Raw genomic sequence first — 13,578 nt, 5'->3', positions numbered from 1 at the left:
CCTCAGATATTTACTGCACGCTCAAGTGTTGGGAGTCCTCGTGCTTTAGCTCTCGAGTTTTCACGCTTTTTCAGGAGATTCTCATTTTTTCGGTTTAATTGAGCCTCAAGCTCCACCGTTTCTACTTCCGATAACGGGGACCCATTTCGGAATTCTTCTACGCCGCTCAAGGGTGAAGTTTTCGTCGAGTTTACGCTTCTTGGAGGATTCCGGAAGATCTGCAGCCTACCTCAACGGACATGGCCCAGGACAAGGGAAGCTCAACGCCCGGATCCAAGCTGTTAAGGTGCTGCCCTGGATGCGGATTACAAAACGTTTTCAAGGAGGTCAAGACGCACGTGGAGAAGGACTGTGCGTTCTGCAAGAACCTTTCGGAACGGACCAAACAAGATCATCCTTCCCGCCTCGCCGCCTGGCTGGAGAAGTACACAGCAGGTGAGAAGGCGAAGAAAAAGTCTGAGCGGGCTTCTAAGTCCTGTGAGGGTGCCCCGGCGACAGGGGCCCAACAGAAGGTCGAGCACCGCGAGTCCGCGGGCACCGGGAGCGCCGAAAGGTCGGGCTCTTCGGCTGCCAGGCAGGGCGCGAATTCCCCGGCACGTTCAACCATGAGCCAGCGCTCTGGTTCGGGGAAGAGGAAGTCCGAGAACCTGGGTAAGCTGCTGCAACGGCCCCGGTCGATCTCGAAGGGGGAGCGAGGCGCTGACCCCCCCCCCCAAGGCGAAGGCCAGGACGCACCTAAGGTGGTGAGGGCTTTGATCCAGCCGGCAAAGGCCTCTATCGAAGTGGTCGCTGCGACCCTGGCAAAGCCGTTTGAGACTACGCCAGTGGAAACGGCCTCTGGGCCCAGAGTATCCCTGCCACCACAGAGGGAATTCTCTTTCCAGCCCATCGTTAAGACCCCCGTGAAGTCCCCGGCGGAAAAAGAGGGGGGGGCGGTGGCCATTACAGACTTGGAATCGGCCTCTGAGGAGGAGCTGGTAGAAACCAAGAAGGGCCTCAACGAGAGGTTCATAGGCCTCAATGAGAGGTTCGAGAAGGTTCGATCCCAGGAGGCGGGTCCCCGCTGACGTGATCGAAGATGGCGATGAAGAGGGCCCAGTGGAGCGGCCATCCCGTCCGTCGCAGCCATTACCCGAGCCCCAGGATAGCTCGGCCCCCATTTTGTTGGCGATCCAATCCTTATGTACCGAGATAAGGACGAGATTACCACGGACCCCGACAGAGGATCCAGAACCAGGCCCGTCGGGACACCCTCCGAACAAGCGGAGGGGAGTCCACCCCTCCCCGCCCTTCGTGCCCGCGAGGCCTGTGGACCCCTCATCCCCCTCGCCGGACCCTAGATAGGATACAGCGACGGGGACGGACGATGACGGCGGCGCAAACCCCCCCCCTCCCTTGCGGGCTGCTCCAGCCGACGGAATTGGCTCCTTCCACGCCATGATAACCAGGGCATCCAAGCTCTTCCAGCTCTGCCCTGAAGAACAAAAAGAAGGGTTTTCTTTACCAGCGACGAGAGGCCAAGAGGAAGACTGTCCTCGTGGTGCCTTTGCTCGACAACATCTGGGACGAGGGCTTGCCGTCCTCGAGAACCCTTCCACGACTCCCGCCAAGAGGGACAGGTACAAGAAGAAGTACCGAGTCCCCGATGCCGCCCCCTTGTGCCTCAGGGGCCAGCCCACGCCGGACTCTGTCGGCAGCGGCTAAGAAGAAAGCGGCGGGTGCGGCGGCTTCAACTGCCACTTCCCCGCCGGACAGCGAGGGCAAGAAGTTGGATTCCATGGGACGACGAGTCATCTCGTCAGCAGCAACGACGATTAAGGCGGCCAATGCCTTAGCGATCGTGGCCCGCTACGACGGGGAGCTCTGGTTCAAGATAGCTCCACTGCTAGACTTCCTGCCTGACAAGAGGGCGGAGGCCCTAGAAAATCTGCAGGAAGGTGAGGTGGCATTGGATCACGCCATAACGGTGGCAATGGACATTGCCGATACCGGATTTCGCCAACTGGGCAACCGAGTTTGCCTCTGACGACGAGGATGGCTCAAGGCGACGGATTTTCGCCAGGACGTCCAGACCAGAGTGTTGGACATGCCGTTCGACGACAACAACCTTTTTGGTAAGGCGGTGGACGAGTCTCTACAGGCCATCAAGACCGACTCGGAGACGGCCCGAGCCCTAGGGGTGCTTCAACAGCGACGGCCCTTTCGGAGCTCCGGAGGCAGACAGGGTGCCTCCAAAGGAGCCAGTGGTGGCTCCTCCACTTACTGCCAGGGGGCCTGCTCCTCTTCCCAGGAGGCCTACAGAGGTCGTGGCAAGCAAGGGGGATCCCGCCGTCGTCGCCAAGGAGGCCAAGGCGGCAAGGCGGCCTCCAAGCAAGACTGACCTGGCCGTGTTGTCGGGGCCCCCACCGAAGCACCCCGGTGGGAGGCCGGCTGACTAAGTTCGTCAGTGTGTGGGAGTCCATCTCCACCACCCTGGCCACCGGGCACTCGCTGGAATTCCAAAAGAAGTGCCCTCGCATTCCTCCCGTGGCCAGGAAGGAGAATCACGTCCCTCAACTGCTGTTCGAGGTAAGGGCGATGCTCAAGAAAGGTGCCATTGAGCTCGTCCACAGGAGGCTCCGGAGTGTACTCAAGGTACTTCCTCGTCAAAAAGAAGACAGGTGGTTGGCGCCCCATCCTGGACCTGCGTCGGTTAAACAAATACATCAAGGCGCAGAAATTCAGGATGGTCACCCTCCAGCACGTGCTGGGACAGCTGGAGGAAGGCGACTTCCTATCGTCGTTGGACCTGGAGGATGCTTACTTCCACATCCCCATTCTAAAAGGACACAGGAAGTTTCTCAGGTTCGTGGTTCAGGGCCGCCACTACCAATTCAGAGCCATACCGTTGGGATTAAAGTCGGCACCCAGGGTAATCACCAAGTGCCTGGCACCAGTGGCGGCGCGGCTGCAGGGATCCACGTCTACCCCTACCTGGAAGACTGGCTAATCGAGGCAAGGACAAGGGAACTCGACATCGAACACACAGCGAGGACCATCCGGTTGCTCACGGAACTGGGGTTCGCCATCAACTACCCCAAATCCCACCTGGTTCCATTGCAAGTAGCACTGTTTCTGGGAGCGAAGCTCGATACAGTGGGGCAACTGGCCTCCCCGTCAGAGGAGAGGACCAAGACCATCCTGGGCAAGGTGCGGCGCCTGTTAGCCACGGACGTGGCCAGGGTGAGGTCCATCAAGTCCCTTCTCGGGACGATGTCCTCATGCATCTATCTTGTACCCCTTTGCAGACTTCGGATGCGCCCGCTGGTTTCAGGCGACGGGCTGCTTCGAGGACAGGATCCCTCTCGACGAGGAGTTCCGTCATGCGATCCTATGGTGGGGCACCCGTACTCACCCCACTACAGGCACGGACTTTCAAACCCCAGCGTTTCAGGAGACCGTGACGACGGACCCCTCTCTGGACGGTTGGGTGGTCCACACCCCGGAGATCTCCACGTAAGAGGCCTTTGGCTCCCAGAGGAGAGGTCCCTCCACATCAACATTCTGGAGCTCTGAGCAGTGTTCTGGGTGCTCAAGTCGTCCCTTCCGTCCCTCAACGACAAAGTGGTGAGGATCTTCACCGACAACACCACCACAGTGTTCTACATACAGAAGCAAGGGGGCACCAGATCCCCAGCCCTATCCAAGGAAGCCCAGGATCTGTGGCACTGGGCCGTCGCCCAGGGGATGTTTCTGGTTCCCTTCCACTTGGCAGGAATAAAAAACACCATTGCCGACTCACTCAGCAGGGAGCTGCGCTCCTGCCACGAGTGGGAACTACGCCAGGACCAGGTAGATCGGCTCTTCCAACGATGGGGCAAACCCCAGATCGACCTGTTGGCGACGGCGACGAACTCAAAGTGCCAGTGGTTCGCCAGCAGGTTCCCACAGCCGAGGAGCATGGGCGATGCTTTCTAGTTCCCCTGGGACGGCCTGTTTCTATACGCGTTCCCTCCGTTGCCGTTGCTGCTCTGCTTTATCAACCAGCTCAAGAAGTCCAGGTGCAGAATGATCCTCGTCGCACCGGCGTGGCCGAGGCAGATCTGGTTCCCGGATCTTCTGGACTTGTCAACGTCCCCGCCAGTCAAGCTGTCGGCGGAGGCGGATCTTCTCTCCAGAGAAGGAGGCGTCATTCTCCATCACGACCTTCAGTCGCTGAACTTGCAGGCCTGGCTCCTGCAGCGCAAGTGTTTGGAGGGTACGATATACCGGCTGATTGCAGAGAGGTTCTTGCAAAAGCCAGGGCGTCCTCATCTTACAACCTCTGTAATCCGACGGGGTACTCACGGCTCTTCGGGTTCTGACAGATGTGAAGAGGTAAGAGGCGTCCCCCCAGAGGTTCAGAGGCCAGACAATCTGTGCTCTGTGCCCCCCAAGGGGCCGCCCCCTGGGAAACCCTCTTGGGGAAGAAAACCCAGATCCTGCAGGTCTTGAGGAGGATGGAACTCCCGGTTCGTAGTGGCAGGTAGAAGGACGGAGAATTCCCCGATAGAAGCAATAGGGGAAGAGGATCGATAATAGCAGCAGAAAACATTTAAGGTAGTACCAAGGGGTAAGGAGAGAGGAGAAGGAGAGAAAGAGCGGAGGACCGCCGGGACCAGGAAAAAGAGGAGAGGTAAATAAAGGCTAGGAAGGGTGAAATGTAAGCGTAGCAAAAGCCGCGAGCGGCTGCAAGTCACAGAAGCTGCCGGCTAAGGCAGACCGAAGCCGGAAGGAAAGAAAGGCCGAGGACGGCCGAGAAGGTAAGCACAAGATGAAGCCGCGAACGGCAGAAAATAAATAAAGCCGCGGATGCGGATAAAGAAGGTAGAAGAAAATAAAGGAAGCCAAGGAAAGTGCAGAGAATCGGCTAATGAGCGACTGACCCCGAGCGGGGAAGCCGGAGGCGGAGAGGAAGAAACCACAGGTGGTTATGCCCAAGAAAGGGAAAAAAGGAGGAGGGAGGGCTCCAGAGGAGAAAAACTGGCGGGAGGCAAGTTTTACGAGCGAGCAGCTACAAGGGAGAAAGCTGAAGAGCAGAGTAGCGACGCAGTTACCTGTAAGTTCGTGGGGAATAAGTACGAACAAACGGTAGAAAGAGAAGGACCAAGTGGAAGAAAAAGACTAGACCTGCATTGTTAGTTGATAGAAACGTTATCAAGGAGCCGCCATCTTGGATTCCACTGAGTGTATCGTGGTTGATGTAACTTCCATTGTCTCCATAGGTTTCTACGCGTTCTTGTAACACCTCAAGTGTTATGGTCATAAATGGAAGAGGTTCTCTGTCTGGTGCCGTGCACAGAAGATTAACCCTCTGCGGATTACAGCCCCTCAAGTACTGCCGAAACCTACTGTCGCTGTCCAAAGCTGGACTGGCTCACGCCTCCATCAAAATACATCTGGCTGCCATCTCCCGAAATACCAGGACTACGGGACGGGCGTCCTTGTGGTCTCATCGCCCGGGGAAGGAATTTATGAAGGGACTATTCCGATCATTCCCGCCGGTGAAGGCTCCTGCCCCGGCGTGGGAGCTTAATGTGGTGCTGACCAGGCTCATGGGGGCCCCATTCGAGCCTATGCATTCGGCGCCTTTGAAGTTCCTGTCATGGAAGACAGCGTTCCTCGTGGCCATCACCTCCGCACGACGAGTGGGAGAGATCCAGGCCCTCTCCTGTAAACCTCCATACCTGACTTTCCACGAGACGAGGGTGGTGCTGAGGACGCACCCCTCTTTCATGCCCAAGGTGCCGTCGGACTTCCACCTCAATGAGCCCTTGGTGTTACCAGTTTTCTTCCCGTCGCCTTCGACGCCGGCCGAGAGGACTTTGCACTCGCTGGATGTAGCTAGAGCACTGAAGTTCTACGTGGACCACACAAAGAGTTTTTGGAAGACGTCACAACTGTTTGTGAACTTTGGGTCTGTGAATCAAGGAAAGGCTCTCTCGAAGACTTCCATTTCCAGATGGCTCTCCGGCTGCATCATTCACTGTCACCGGTTGGCAAACCGACCGCTGCCCGGCCGTCCGAGAGCCCATTCGACCAGAGCGATCGCTGCTACCACAGCGTTCCTGTCTGGTGTGCCCCTGCTGGACATCTGCAGGGCTGCTACGTGGAGGTCGACGCACACCTTCACAAGATTCTACTGCGTCGATCGGGTCTACAGGGAGGAGTCCAGGTTCAGCCAAGCAGTGCTGCGCAACCTGTTCGCCTAAGGTGAACCTGGTGAGGAGGTAAGAATTGCTTAATGTTGAGTTTTGGATGTAATGCATAATGTTGAGCCTTTGCCATCTCACGTGGTTGTGCATTTGTATACTGCTATGTATTCTTTTATTCATGAGCATGTGAATCCATGCCAGACCCCATGCTGGAGAAGGAACAAGTTACTTACCTGTAACTGTTGTTCTCCAGCATGGGTCTGGCATGGATTCACATGCAAATCCTACCCCTCTGCGACTCTTCACTTGGTCATACTGCCACTTTGCGTGCTACCAAATCTGAGGACGGCTGCCAGAGTTGGGGCTTAGGGAGAGGGCAGTCATTGGCTGGGGGCAGTATGACCCAGAGGTCAGTGATTGGTTACTACTAAGAAAGACAGATCAGAAACAAAACTGATACTGATTTTTTCTTTACCGAGGATTCCCAGCCTGACGGGGAATATTCATGAGCATGTGAATCCATGCCAGACCCATGCTGGAGAACAACAGTTACAGGTAAGTAACATGTTCCTTATACAATACCACTGCTTTAAATTGGGGCTTTCTACGGGTCAGGTACTAAACACCCACGTTCAATGGTTGTAAGTTGAGGTTTAAGTGGGGGGGACGAAATGGGGGCTCAGACTCATGCGGTAGTTATTCTTAGCAAAAGGACCGTGAGGTAACGGTCCCTGCTGGTGGTTAGTTGCTGGTGCAGTGTAATTAACTGGACCCGCTCGGACGCCGCCGTATGAGGGGGGAGGGAGGGGAAAGGGGGAGAGGGGGGGTCACAAGACATGGGAGAAGGAAAGACCAAAACAGTTTTTTCAATTACTGCTGAGGAGGAGAAAATATCAATGCTGGTTGGGGGCATAAACCACAGGGAATGGCTGCTTACTATTATGAGTAGTCCAATGTCACAAATAGATGGCTACCCCTGTTGTTAGCACACAGGGCCCCTTGAAAGTAGGGACGCTTAATGTTAAGGGGCTTAACTCACCTACCAAGAGGTCACTAGTATTAAGGGAATTTCAGACAGCCAGGATGGACATCCTATTCCTGCAGGAAACCAAGTACAAGAAGGGAGAGGAGAGGCCTATCCTAGGGAAACGGCATGGAGTTTTGGGGCTCCGGACCATTGCGCAAAGGGGGTGTGGGAATCCTTATTAGAAAGGGAATTGAATTTCAAGTCACAAAATCCTGGTCAGATGCGGAAGGGCGAGCCTTATTGGTGACGGGAACCATTGCGAGCTTGGAGGTAACGATAGCTACTATCTATTCCCCCCAATGTAGGGCAACTCAGATTCCTCTCTAGAACCATCCCAAATATAATGTTGGAGGCTACTGGACATATTGTGCTGGGCGGGGACTTTAATCTGTGGGCAGACCACAGCTTGGATCGTAAGGCGGGTAACTCAACCGTCAACAACGAAATGAGGGGACCGTAATGATTATGTAAACATGATGCAAGTATACGCGCTGGTTGATGCATGGAGTGAAATGCACCCTGACGAAAGGGGATACACATTTTATTCGCCCCCACACAATACTTTCCCTCGCATAGATTATATCTACCTCTCATGGGAGCTGTACGACATCACACTCTGAGATCACCCCAATAACATGTTCCGACCGTGACATGGTCACAGTTGATATACAGTGGGAACACTTACTGATCAGGGGTGGGAAATGGAGGTGCATTGAGACCCTGTGGAGAGACCTTGTCTTTAGAGAGGAACTCGAAACAGAGATTAGAGAATGTTTCAAAGCTAACGACACTGGGGAGATCTCCAAACGGGGTGTGTTGGAAGCAGCCAAAGCAACCTGGAGGGGAATCCTTATACGGGAGGGGGCGCGGAAGAAAAGAGAAAGAACCCTCATTGAAAATAAGCTTCGGAACAAAATATGTCGATTGGATATGGACGCCCGGGTGGGGGACACCACAGACCTCGATAATATCCAAGAAGCTAGAAAGAAACGGTAAGTACTTAGTCACCTAGAACAGGGTCAAATGGCACGTAGATTGCATTTATTAAAACAAGTTCTACGAAAAAGGGGATAAAGCTGACGCACTGTTGGCTGCTAGACTCGGGATGCAACGGGCAGAACGAAGGGTAAAGGAAATAAAACAATACTCTTGACCAAGGGCAAGACAAACCATCCATCCCTGAACTGTTGGCAAACTTTTATGAATCCCTATACTCTTCAGAAACAGACCCAAATTCGCAAGAGATAGATAACTATCTCACTGACATCGATCTCCCCAAAATAGCAGATGTAGACAAAGCTCACCTTGAGTCCCCCATAACGGAAGAGGAAATACACCAAGCGATCAAAAGGCTAACATTGGGCAAATCCCCGGGGGAGGATGGATATACAGCCGGCTTCTACAAGACCTTCAGTGCCCTACTAGCCCCATTTGAATTATTCAATGAGGTCCCAGATATGGGAACCGCTCCCGACTCCTTCGTCAGCGCACTCATATCGGTCTTCCCCAAGGAGGGTAGGGATCCCAAATGTTGTGGGTCGTATCGCCCTATATCCTTGCTCAATCTCGATGCCAAAATCTACACGAGGGTACTGGCAGCCAGGTTAGAGACTCGCATGCCCCATCTTATCCACCCTGACCAGGTCGGATTCATAATCGAGCGACAAGGGGCAGACACCATGTGGAAAACTCTCCATTTGGTCGCAGCCTCCCAAACTATGAACCATGAACCCGCCTTACTTTCCATTGACGCTGAAAAAGCATTTGATAGAGTGGAATGGGAATTCCTTGCCGCAGTCCTCCGTGCTGTAGGTATAGGACCAAAATTTAGAAAAGGGATAAAAGCAGTGTACACAGCACCTAAAGCCGCATTGTCAGTCAATGGGGAGTACTCAAGATGGTTCGAAAACGCGGCACCCGGCAGGGATGTCCCCTATCGGCCATACTCTTCGCCCTTTCTGTAGAACCCCTGGCCCAGAAAATCAGGAACGACACCCAAATAGAGGGAATGAGATTGGGGCAGGTGGAAAACAAGGTAGCGCTGTACGCCGATTATTTACTTCTCCATGTGATAAACCCCAACACATCCATCCCCAGGGCACTAAACCTAATAGATGCATACGGCCACATATCGGGATTTAAAATCAACAAATCCAAGTCAATACTCTTCCCCCCCTACTGGGATTGATGGAAGTGAACATTGAAAGATAGTCTTCCCTGGGCCTTACGATAGAGCATGAGAAATTGAAATACTTAGGGCTACATGTCACGAGATCTCTACGAGATCTATATGAGGCCAATTTCCCGGCGCTTCTCCAAAAATTTCACGTGGACCTCGCCAGGTGGGACAAACTAACCATATCCTGGCTGGGATGCCTGAATGCAATAAAAATGACCTGTCTCCCGAGATTTTTATACTCCTTTCAAATGCTCCCCATCCAGATGCCGGGCCAATACTTTACAGAAGTCAAGAAAGCAATCAAAGTTCCTGTGGCAGGGGGAAAAAACAAGAATTGCATACTCCAACCTGACGCTACCAAAAGATAAAGGTGGGGGTGGGCCTTCCGGATATCCAGAAATATTGTGAAGCGACCCATTTACAAGTCCTCATTCCCCATCTCCGTGATCAGAAAACACCCCAATGGATTGCCATGGACAATCACTACTTGTCCCTGGCGACAGTCTGAGTGGCTATGGTCCCCTAGAAGGAGAGTATTAAAGAAATCTAAAGCACATCCGATGTTTGAAACCATATGGGATATTTGGCGAGAAGGCAGGGATATGAAAAAGATCACTACATGGCCATCGCCACTAAGTCACCTATGGACCCCTGGCATCATTGACCAGATTCATAATGTAAAGAGATTTCAATCCTGGTATGAGGCGGGTCTGGAAAGGGTGGGACAACTTCTAAAAAAGGACTCATTTATCACACTCCCCGAGCTGGAGGAGGCACTCGGAATTGGCACACTATCTGCATTCCACTTCCTGCAAATCAAGGGTGTCCTGACAAAGCCCGAATGGAAGGACAAGGTCGAAAGGGACCTCACCCCATTCGAGACCATATTAGATTCCAGAACTGAAATGAAGGGACTGATCTCGACCCTATATAGAACGCTGATAGAGGCAGGGGAAGGCTCAACAGAACCCCTTAGACTGAAATGGGAGAGGGACATTGGAGACAGTATTGATCCAGAGATGTGGGACAAGATATGCCGGGCTGCACCCAAAGCCTCAATCTCATGTCAATATAAACTGCACGCAATTAAACTACTAAACAGATGCCAATATGACACACACAGGCTCTCTAAAATGTACCAATCATCTAGCCCACTATGTTGGAGGGGTTGCGGATCCACGGTGGACTATTGGCACATGTGGTGGAGCTGCCCTCGAATTAAAGTATATTGAAACGAAGTCCTGGGATGGATTAGGGACCTAGATGGGATCCAGAGGATAGCAGACCCCCACCTAGTACTATTTGGCTTTGAAAAAATTGAAGATGAATGGAGGAGTGTTAGGCAGAAACCTGTGCAGTTCCCTCTGGGACCACTGCAAACGATTTAAGACTACAGGTGTTTGGCAGTAAACCCACTTGGTAGCAGTCTGTACCACACAGATTCACTTGGTAGCTGTGGCTGAGCAGTCAGACTTCCCTCAAGAAGAGTTGGACAGTATGCAAAGTATGCACAATAGGCACTCAGATACAATAGCACAAGCAAACACTGACCAGAGCTTTGGTATCAAGGTATATAATTATTTATTTAAAAACACACTGATTGAAACACTCCAGCACTATTATTGTAAATCACTCTCAACACAGTTACTATTATATATACATCCCTTATCAGACAAGTCTTAGTTAACACCACCTATTACCAGACAGAGGTGAGCGCTTAACTATAGATGGCACTCCAATAAGTTAACGAAAAAGGGAGGGAAAAAGGCAGAATGTAGGAACATACACCACACTAATCTTTAGAAACTCTTAAGCAAGGCAGGAAAGTCGAAAGTTACTTGTGAGCCAAGTCCATAGGCCGGGCCCACTCTTGGAGAGAGCGGGGCACAAATGTACCCAAGATCACACAATGACAACAGGCTTAAAAAGTCTTGCAGGGAGTTCAGAAAGGTTTTAGTTAGGCTCAGAAAAGTTTAGCCAGGGTGTCCCAGGCTAACCCAGGTTCGAAAGCCGGGGGCTAAATCTACCCCGTACAGTCGGTTGCAAGGGAAGCCAGGTGGAACATGGTACCTTATGTGGAAAGGATCCTCCAGCGGGGGCAGTTGTTCCTGACAGCGGGTGCAAGTCGCTGCGTCGTCCAGAGGAAGAGAAGATCTCGACGTGGAAGAAAGATGAAGGTCGTTGCACTGCTAGGGAGGAAACCAGCCGCAGAGTTTTCCGGTTAAAGGTACTACCCTTTGATTCGTGGTAGTGGTAAAACGTGGTATCCCGGTTGCCGGGGTGCTTGGCACAGGCAAGGCGGCCACGAGATGCTCTAGGAAGCGAAAAAGGAAGCAGACTGGTTATCCCCACCAGTCCAAGGAAGAAGACTCTCCGGGCTGGAGATCTCCTCTGTCGTTGGGAAAAGTGGTCCGACAGTCCAGCAGGGCTCCACCGGTGGTGTCGTAGCAGGTCGGCTCAGCTTCTCCCTCGTCAGATTCTTAGGTCCTGTGGCGACTTCTAAAGTTCCAGTCCCCAAAGCCCTGCTTTTATGCAGAAAACCCCCATTCACTCAGCCTAGCTCCACTTGGGCCAATCACACAAGAGTGCGACTTGAGTTACCAAGGTAACTCAGTCCAGGGTGCATAAACCCCCTCCTACACCCCCTGTTGTATCCACAGTGGCACCACTTTTGGAGGCTTCTGTGGAGAAGCTCGCCAAAAAGTGGAACAAAGGGCTCAACTTGGGTTGGAGTCACAGAAGCGAACACAAACGCCAATTTAGAACCGAGTTCTTGCAAAAAATACCAACCTGAGAATTAATATTAAATAAACCAGCGGTATGTTCGAGGCTATAGGAATTAAATAATTAAAGTTGGTAGCCTCGAACAATGGGAAATCCCATAGAGATATATTTGCGGTCGAATATAAAAAGTAGTATCCACTGCCACTAGCCAAAACTCTATCAGTGGGGGACGGAGACGTGCCCCCTCGAACAGACCCCGGGGCAATCGAATTGCCCCGGCCAGTACGTCCACAATATGATTGTTTGTACTGGTTCTGTTCAGAATTTGAGACTAGTAAAGTCAATGGTGACTTTACATGCCCTGGGAGACAGTAGTCAGTCCCAGGGTATGGAGTCTATATTGGGGGTCACTATGACACCCCTGTGTTACTGCACTGAGGGTGCTGTGTAACACACATCACAAAAACACATGAAGCCCTATGGAGTAAAAGACCCCATAGCCCATCAAACACATCTAGATTCAAAGAAACACACTCAAATCATGCCCAAGAGTGAGGGTAAAAGAGTCTCGCTCTTGGCAGGAGAAAAAATAAACCCCAAAAAATCCAGCAAAGCTGCTGGGGGACTCACTAGATTAGGAAATTCAGCCTAAACAGAAAATTCTCCCTAACAAGGAGGGTCAGAGGTATAGCTGAACCGCTGTTACTATCCGCAAGGGCTCTCTTAGCCATGAAATGGAAATGTCCCACAGTCCCGACCGAGAGAGAATGGGTCAACGTAACCTCCAATATGTGCACCATGGAAAAGATCACGTCATCCATACATGAGAAATCCACACAATGCGACATTCTATGGATGGAGTTTCTTAACAAATACATGCCTGAAATGACACATTAATGCCTACAGGTCCACCAGCCCCATAGTCTCACATTACGAGAGAACACCTGTTAATGGAATACACGATCCGAGACAATGAAAAATCATGCTAATTTCCCAAACAAGGTGGTCCCCGAAACCTACCAAATCTATCATGCAACTCGCCTCACACTAGAAAACACATTCCTCAGCGGAAGTCGATAGTCTTGTAGGGTGGGGAGAGGGAGTGGAGGGGAAAGCAGGGATTATTGTCAACGTTTATTGATATTCTAAACGGAAGTTAAATGCGAACGGAAAGTTCACAAAAGCATCGTCGAAATGTAGAATTGGATGACGATTGTCTTTGTTTGGCAACAATACTATTTTTTTTTTTTATGCTTCTTAATTTCTAATGGAAATGTTGTAACCTGTTTGACATAACATCAAATAAAAACAATTAAAAAAGAAAAAAGCAAAGTTTCAAACTGTGCTATGGATTCTCAAAGGCGATCCAGGTCTCAAATGTATGATGTGGCGCTCCCTTTCTTTTGCTTTTTTCTTTGTTTTAATGGAAGTGGTCTGCGTTCCCTGGCCTTTTGCCTGTAATGTTTCAATGAACT

General features: G+C 51.8%; 1 protein-coding gene across 1 annotated transcript in view; it reads left to right on the top strand.

The window, feature by feature from the left end:
* CUL5 (cullin 5) overlaps nt 1–13,578 on the top strand; it is a 1,916,374-nt gene that overhangs the window by 335,013 nt on the left and 1,567,783 nt on the right. The window lies entirely within an intron of this gene.

This window comes from Ambystoma mexicanum, chromosome 7q (genome assembly GCF_040938575.1).
Source record: "Ambystoma mexicanum isolate Mex_15411 chromosome 7q, UKY_AmexF1_1, whole genome shotgun sequence".
Classification (NCBI taxonomy): Eukaryota; Metazoa; Chordata; class Amphibia; order Caudata; family Ambystomatidae; genus Ambystoma; species Ambystoma mexicanum.
This window is presented reverse-complemented; position numbering and strand designations above follow the sequence as displayed.